Genomic DNA, 8,816 nt, shown 5'->3' with positions numbered 1-8,816 from the left:
CAGGCTCTTATTCCCAGGAACCCCACAACCCCTAAATTCCACATGTAAACACACACACACACACACACACACACACACACGGGCTCATCTCTGATCAATTTGTTCCACATCAACTTTATTTTTTTGTATTTGTGTCTTGGCTTCATTTTCTTCCACGGTGATGAAAGGGAGGAGGAGGAAGAGGAGGAGGAGGAGGAGAGAAGGCAGACCACCCACCTCACACGGAAATATAATGAAAAGCTGAATGTTGTCATTGTAAAAAAAAAAAAAGATAAATAGAAAAAGTGAGAATCGCGGAAGAATTTCAACCCAGCGTGAAGGAATGATGGCTGGGGCGACGGTGGTGGCGGTGGTGGTAGTGGTGGTGGTGAAGGGTGAAAGGGCGGTGGTGGGTGAGTGGTGATGATGATGATGGTGGTGGGGGTGATTGTGGTGTTGTGGTGGTGGTGGGTAGGAGGGTGGCGATGATGATGGTGGTGGTGGTGGTTGTGATGGGGAAGGGTGGTGGGTGGGTGGGTGTGGTGGTGATGGTGGTGGTGGTGATTGTGTTGTTGTTGGTGGTGGTGGTTGTGGTGGTGAGTGTGGTAGTGGTGGTGGTGATGGGTGTGTGGTGCATGGTAACGGTGATGACTGTTAAGAAAACAACCACAAAAAAGAAGGGAGAGAAAATAGCTTCACTAACAACTATAAACTCCCTCCTATATTTACCTCCCTTTTCCTCTTCACTCCTTTCTCCCTCGGTCCCTCTACACTCATACTCCCCTCTCTCCCTCCCTCCCTCATCCTCTTCACCTCTCCAGCCCCTCCATCCTCTCCACCTTCCTCCACACATACACATTTCCACCTCCACCTACACTTCCTTCTCTCCTCTTCTTCACTCTTCCTCTCCCTCCCTTCCTCTTCACTCCCCTTCTTTTTTCCCCATCTACACTTCCCTCTCTTCTTCACTTCCCCGCTCTTCCCTTCTTCCTCTCTTCTTTCCCTTCCTCATCTTCTTCACTTCTCCCATACCTCCTCCCTCTTCCACCTTCTTCCACATACACTCATTATTATCTCCACCTACACTTCCTTCCCTCACTCCTCTTCTTCTTCCTCTTCTTTGCTTCTCCTGCCCCTGCGTCCCTCTCCTCCTCCCTCTCTTTTATATGCATTTAACTCCCCCCTCAAACACATTACCCACCCACACTCCCCTCCCCTTCCTCTTCCCTTCCATTCCCTACCTTCCTTTCCCCTTCCCTCTTCTTTCCTTCATTTCCACTCTTCCCTCCCCTTTCTTTCCTCTCCCCTTCCCTGCCCTTCTTTCTCCTTCCCTCCCCTTCCTTATTTCCTATTTCTCCCCCTCTCCCTCTTCTTTCCTTCCTTTCCACCCTTCCCTCCCCCTTTCGTTCTCCCCCTTATCATCCCCACTCCCTTTCTCCTTTCTCCTCTCTCCCTACTCCCCTTTATCGTTTTCACTCTCCCTGCCCGATTTCCCTTCCCTTCCCTGTATCATCCTTACTCCCTCTACCCTCGCCCCCTCCCCAATTCCCCTCTCCCTCCCCCTCCCCCTCTCCTCTATTATCCTCATTCCTTCTCCCCTTCCTTGCCCTCTCCCTCCCCTTCTTCTTCCCCTTCTCCCTTCCCTCAGTCATCCTCCCCATCCCCCTCCCCTCAATTATTTTCGCTCCCTCCCCTTCACTCCTCCCTCACTAACATCCTTACTTCCTCTCCCTCCTCCCCTCCCCCTCCCACCCCTCGCTCCCCCTCCCCCATCCTTCCCCCACTTTCCAACTCCCCTCCCTTTCTCCCCCTATTCTCCCTCCTCCCGTCTCCCCCTTCCTAACCTCCCTCCCACCGAAACTCAGCGTGGCGTCAATTACTAGTGATTTATGATGTCCTTCTATTTTAAAGGTTTTCCACGCGCTGAAGGCTTCTTTCTGCCTCTATATATAAGGCTTTTCCATCACCCGACACACATGTTTTGGGCGTCATTTGAATAATCGACCCTTTTCAACACTCGTATTTTTGTTTTTATTTTTTGCTATGTTTTTCTCTCCAGTTGTCCTTCAGTTTTCTCCTCCTCCCTTGTCGCTTGTGTGTATGTGTGTGTGGTGGTGGTGGGGGGGGGGGGTGCATGTGTGTGTGTTTGTTTGTTTGTTTGTTGGTATGTATGTGTGTTTGCTTGCTGGTCTCTATCACATGCACTCACTCACTCACTCACTCACTCAATCAATCAATCAATCAATCAATCAATCACTCACTCACTCACTCACTCACTCACTCTCACTCACACACACACACACACACACACACACACACACACAGTCCCCACTCACCCACACAAACATGCATTCCTCAGACTTTTCATATTTTCCTTTGTTGTTGTTGCTATTGTTGTTGTTGTTGCTGTTGTTGTTGTTTAATCTGAAGTACGTCTTGTGCGTGCTTGCTTTTTGTTTTCGTTTTTTTGGCGTGTTTTTTTTTTGGGGGGGGCGTTTCTTTTTTGTGTGTTAGTTTTGCATGCGTAGAATCAAAGCGGCGTCTTGTCCTTAATTAGTGACTCACGAGCTTAGCGCAGGTTGTCGTGAGGTGAGGTGGGCGGGTGCGGCTCAGTGTGTGTGTGTGTGTGTGTGTGTGTGTGTGTGTGTGTGTGTGTGTGTGTGTGTTCTTGCCTGTTTTTGTGTGTGTGTAAGTGTATCGTTCAGCGTTTCAGTCAAGTTCGTTGCGTCTCGTCTCTTGAAACTATTTTATATTTTACTGAGAACGTTTTTGGCGCACGCGAATTTCTCCGGCTATTTATTCCATTGATTTATCACTCCCGTCAAGAAAGCAGAATGTTATCAAGTCTTTTTTTTATATTTTCTGATAATTTCTTGTTCTTCCCTCTTGGAGATGAGTGTTTAGCCTTTACATATCCATTAATTTCAACCATTTATTTTCCTTCCACTCATATATATAGCATGGCCATTTCGCTTCTTTTTCCGGTCTCTTCTAGGGTTGGTGGTTGTAGATTTTAGATTCCCCTCGTAGCTGTGTGGCACCCGTTTTGTGGCTGTTCTTTGTACCTTCTCAGTATTCTCAACATTAATGTGTTCCATACTACTGCTGCATGTTTGAGTGTTGCTCTTATGAATGATGTGTATTTAACTTCATTACCATTTCATCTTCTGAATTTGTTAACTGTAGGCCGCCACAAGGCTGCACAAGACGTTTTACTCTAGCTCTCTCCTCTGTGCCGCCCAAACCCCTTAGAAAAGAGTCAACTAGCATCTTTACTACCTCATCCCTGCCACTTGGGAACTCTTGAACAGCCTTCTTCCACCTGCATTTCCTCCTTCCTACGACTTGAACGCTTTCAAGAGCCGAAAATCAAGACACCACTGACCGAGTTAACAATATATACGTTTGATTTTTATTTTATTTATTTATTTATTTATTTTTTTTATTTTTTTACGTCCTAGCCTATAGCACCGGTAGGCGTTCTTGACGGCCCTGGTGGTAGTCCCGAGCCCGTTTAGGCGCAGGCAAGTGTTTATAGTGGCGCCATTTATTCTTGGCTCATGCTGCCCCCTAGTTTCTTTTACCTTCTTCTTTGACGATTTTTTTCCGTTTAATTGCTCTCATTATCCCCCGAAAAAATGAATTCCGAAGCGAAGATAATTACTGCTATTACTACATCGTCTACAACTACTACTACTACTATTACTACTACTACTCATAATACTCATAATAATCATCACCATCATCATCATCATCATCATCATAATAATAATAATAATAATAATAATAATAATATATCTTGTTCTGTAGGTGTAGTGAGTCTCCTCCTCCTCCTCTACAGAACGCCTACACCCCCTCCGCACATAAATACACAGCAAGGTGTGATGGACAGCGTGGAGTTCCCTTGACGTTCCGGCCTCCGCGGCACCATGTGAGTACTACTGGGCGAGCTTGTACACACACACACACACACACACACACACACACACACACACACACACTTCGCATTCCTCTCGCCACCCTAAACCCGTGTCACAGTATCGATAACCCCTTGTGACGGCAGCATTACCGCCCGTGTCATTATCTCGTGCACAACCCGTGTTTACGAACGGCTCAGGAGACGGAGGCTGGGCGTGTCGAGAGAGGGAGGCTTGAGGGAAGAGGAGAGAGGAACATTAGGACGCAGGGAAGGAGGATGAGAGATGGTAGACGAGTGATGAAGGGGAGATAGGGATGAAGGAAAGTGTCAGGGAGAGGGAGAAATGGAAGAAGATATGAGGAGAGAGGAGGACAATAAGGACGAAGGGAATGAGAAAGAAATAGTAGAGGTGTGAAGGTGAGATAGGGAGGAAAGTTGTTAGGGAGGAGGATGGAGGTGGGTATAGGGAAAGAAGGGGGACATGAGGGAAGGAAAAGGGAGGTAGAAGAGATGGAAAGAAGTGAGGAAGAAAGAGTGTACGGAGGGTGGCGAGTAATGGGAAGAAGGAAGGTAGGTAAGGAAGGAAAGAAGAGAGGGATGTGGAAGGAAAGAGAAAGGCAGATAGGCAAAGAGAGAGGAGGGAGGCTTTTCTCTAGGCCTTACACCTCTGCAAATACATGCGCGCGCGTACACACACACACACACACACACACACACACACACACACACACACACACACACACACACACACACTAATAATGAGTGTGTATATTATGTGGATTTTTGAATGAATTAAGGAAACGAATACTTTACGTGGATATTCAGACCACACAGACCAGACTAGATGGTATGTCCCTAAACCTAAGTGAAATTATATTGAGTGTAAGGATGAATAAGGGATAAAAAAGGAAGGAAAGAGAGAAGAAAGATAAGGGAGAGACGAACTGAACAGATTAATCTCTAGGTGACAGACCGATCGACCAACTGACTGACTGACTGACCAACTGACATTTACTGATCATGTAACAAAACGCCCGATGAGTTTACTGATCAGCTGAGTAACCGATTCGCCCACTGATTGGCTGCTTAATCGACTGACTTAGAACTGAATGACTGGCTAATCCGACCAATCCCACCTCGGCAAGAGAGAGAGAGAGAGAGAGATCTCTCTCTCTCTCTCCTCTCTCTCTCTCTCTCTCTCTCTCTCTCTCTCTCTCTCTCTCTCTCTCCCACACCTTGATTCATGGCCTGATCCTAAGTGGTCTGTGGTTTAAGTGGAACAAATGGAGTTAATGCTCTTCCTCCGCTCCCTCCACTCCCTCCACCCCCCCTTGGTCTGAAGAGTTACGAGGAGGAGGAAGAGGAGGAGGAGGAGGAGGAAAAAAGGGTGCCGAAAATAGGGAGATAAAAGCATGATAAGGATAAGTGAGAAGCTAGAAAGAGAGGAAGAGCGGGAGGAGGAGGAGGAGGAGGAGGAGGAGGAGGAGGAGGAGGAAGAATTAAGCGTGGGAGGAGAAAGAGGAAGAGGAAGAAGAATGGCAAGGTTGAAATATATATCTGGATTTAAAGAGAAAGGAGAGGAAATGAGGGAAAGATTGAGAGAGAGAGAGAGAGAGAGAGAGAGAGAGAGAGAGAGAGAGGCAACACAAAACTCTCTCTCCAATCTCATTACTTCGTCTCACCTTCTCAAGTCTCTTCGTTAACACCTTTCACTCTTATCTCATTTTTTCCTCACGCTCTTATCCCTCCTCCTCCTCCTCCTCCTCCTCTTCCTTGGTTCACTCAGGAGGAAGAAAACGATTAATGGAAAGTTTCAGTGTAACATTTGCCGGCGAGAGAGAGAGAGAGAGAGAGAGAGAGAGAGAGAGAGAGAGAAGAGAGAAGAGAGAGAGAGAGAGTCCCCAGCTGTCTGTTTGTCTTTCAGCTTTTTTTCTCCTTTTTTTCCCGTGCGAAGTTGGTGTGTATAAATTTGCTTTTTGTGTGTGCTGAAGGGAAGAAAAAAGAAGAGAGAGAGAGGTGTTTGTGTGTTTGTTTTGGGATCTGTTTGACATTGTTTACTTGTCCATTCTCGTGTTTACTTTATTTCGTTTTGGATGCGTCTTTTTCTGATATATATGTTTTCTTGTATTAGTTTTCTTTATTGTATTGATTATTTTCGTGTTTTTCTTTTTTCTTTTAATTTTGTTGTTTTATTTATTAACTATCTTGTATTATTTTTTTCTTGTATTTCTTTTCTCTTGTATTTTTTTTCCTCGTGTACGTATTTTTCTTCCATATGTATTTTCTTTATTTCTCTTGTATTTAATTTCCATGCCTTTTTTTTTCTCTTGTTTCATTATTTTGTTATTGTTTTTACGTTTATGTTTATTTAAATCGTTTGTTTTTTTAGACCTCCTCAGCTGTATAGTTCTGGGTTGTATCTTTTTGTACTTTTTTTCTCTTAATATATATATATTTTTTCGGCATGCATGTGTATATTAATCTTATTTTTTTTGTGTGAATTTATTTTATTCGTGATCGTTTTCGTTTTTATTTTCTTAACTTGTTTATGCTATATATGATTTTTTTTCCTACATAGGTATTTGTGTTGATTTGTTTATTGCTTCGTCTGTTTTTCTTTACTCTTTCCTTACTCTATTTTATATCTTTAATTTGCCTCGCGTCGCCTCGGCTCTTATTTTTTTCTTCTCTTTTTACAGTGAAGGAGTTTGCTCAAGGGCAAAGGAAGAAGAAGAACACGTGGGTATGTAAGTATGAAAGGCTTTATTCATGCATTCTTTCCTTATTCCTCTTATACTATTTATTTACCTGTCTTCATATTTTCCTCCACATTTATCCACCTCGCGTCGCCTTTGTTCCCGTGCAGTGCCGCGAGCCGCTACACTTTTGGTCCCTAAACTTGTAAACTTCTATTAAACATGCTTCTTATCCAAACCTGTAAACTTCTCATAGAAATGTTACGTATCCTTCCCTACCTCTAGACCTCCCGGCCCCTGGTAACACAAACTCACGTTACCGAAGACGGTTTTAAACGTGATGAGGGAAAAAATAAGTAAACGATGGTGTGAGGCAAGAGGCAGGTAAATAAATATATATTGAAGGTGTTGAAGAGAAGAAATTCGGAGTGGAGAAATAAATTAGAATGTAAAGTAAGATCTTTGAAGTTTAAGGTGAAACTTAAGAAAATATATAAAGGAAGAAATGGAGACGATTTGATTTTAAAACAGTTCGACATTTGAAAGGAAATGTGAAACGAGAAATTAATGTCTACCAAAAATGAAACATGGAAACTAGTTAATATTTCAAATAAACGACGAAACTAATTAATATACAAGATGGAACGACGAAAGTGACAGAATCATAAGCAGAAAAGTAAAGACAGGGTGATTGAAAGTAATACAGCGAAGGTTAAAACAAAGAAATATAGAAAAAAAAGGAAAGAAAGTTACACGTAGAGAGAAGCACTAAAAATTAACAAAGAGTGGAGACCTTAGCGAAAAGGGGAACATAAAAATATTAAAAAAAAAGAAAAGTCACCTCAGAAAACCAACGAAATTAAGTGAAATGGCAACCAAATAATGAAAAAAAATACAATAAACAAAAAAAAAAATTTAATCCAAAGTTATTCGTAGAAACTGAAAGAAAAATCAAACGAAGGAATTAAACTAACGACAAACCGATTCAATTAATTAGGCTCCAGCAAAAACTATTAAATTAAGTGAAAGTTGAGACCAAGAAATTAAACGAACCTAACGGCGAGGAAAGGTGGAACGTACTAATTAACAGGTGCAGAGAGAGAGTTAATTGAGACTCGTTTAAAGTAATGCCAAGTTCAGAAGTTTTATTTTTTTTCTTTAAAGGATGAGTTTATTGCAAGTTTCTCTCTCTCTCTCTCTCTCATTATTTTTTCTTCCTCTCCTCACTGTCAACACCTCCTCGCCTGTCTGTCTCTTTTCTCTCTTCTTCTTTGCTCATTTTTCTCCTCCAGTGTCTCCTCCTTGTCAAACTCATCTCTTTCACGTCTTTCTTGAATCACCTCTTTCTGCCTCCTTTTCTTCCCTCCTCCTCATCTCCTTCATTCTCCTTTTTCTTCCTTCCTTCGTTCCTTCCGTCACGACTTCATCACACTCACTCAGATTTCTTATTTCCTTCAATGTATAACCTGACTCTTTTTTTGTTTTCTTATTTTCTTCATCATCAGCCTTCTCTTCCTCCTCCTCCTCCTCCTCCTACACCTCCTTCTCTTCCTTCGGCCCAAACCTTCTCGCCCTTACCTTTCCCTCTCTCTACCTTTATCTTACCTCTCCTCTCCTCTCTCCTCTCCTCTCCTCTCCTTTCTCTCCTCCCTAACTTTAATTACTAGATCCCTTTTACCTTTCTCCTTCCCTCTTTCTCTACCCTTCTCTCACTCTCCCTCCTCCCTCTCCCTCCTCCCTCTCCCTCCCCTCTCATCACACCTGGTAATGGAGAAACCTGTAATCACGTCACCATAGGAACCACAAACACCACCACCACCACCACCATCAATACACCACTGCCATCACCACCTACACCATCATCACCATTATACATCTTCACTAATACAACCATCATCACTATCTCACTACCACACCACCACTGCCTTCTCCACTATGCCATCACCACCACCTCTACCACCATGCCGTAACCAGAACTACGAGAACAAGAAACTACTACTACTACTACTACTACTACTACTACCACCACCACACAGTATACAAATAAAGCAGCTGGCCATCTATCTATATCTACACAACACAACCCTTCTCTCTCTCCCTTCTCCCTCTTCTTCTCCCCTCCCTTACCCCCTTCCCCCCCCGGGTAATGGCTGCCGTGCGTGCTTGCCTCATGGTCGTGTGGATTTAGCGGTCATGGATGGATGGCTTTCTTCTTTTTTTTT

Source organism: Eriocheir sinensis, unplaced genomic scaffold (assembly GCF_024679095.1).
Source record: "Eriocheir sinensis breed Jianghai 21 unplaced genomic scaffold, ASM2467909v1 Scaffold1130, whole genome shotgun sequence".
In the NCBI taxonomy this organism is placed as follows: Eukaryota; Metazoa; Arthropoda; class Malacostraca; order Decapoda; family Varunidae; genus Eriocheir; species Eriocheir sinensis.
The sequence above is the reverse complement of the archived record's forward strand: the minus strand, read 5'-3'. Positions refer to the sequence as shown.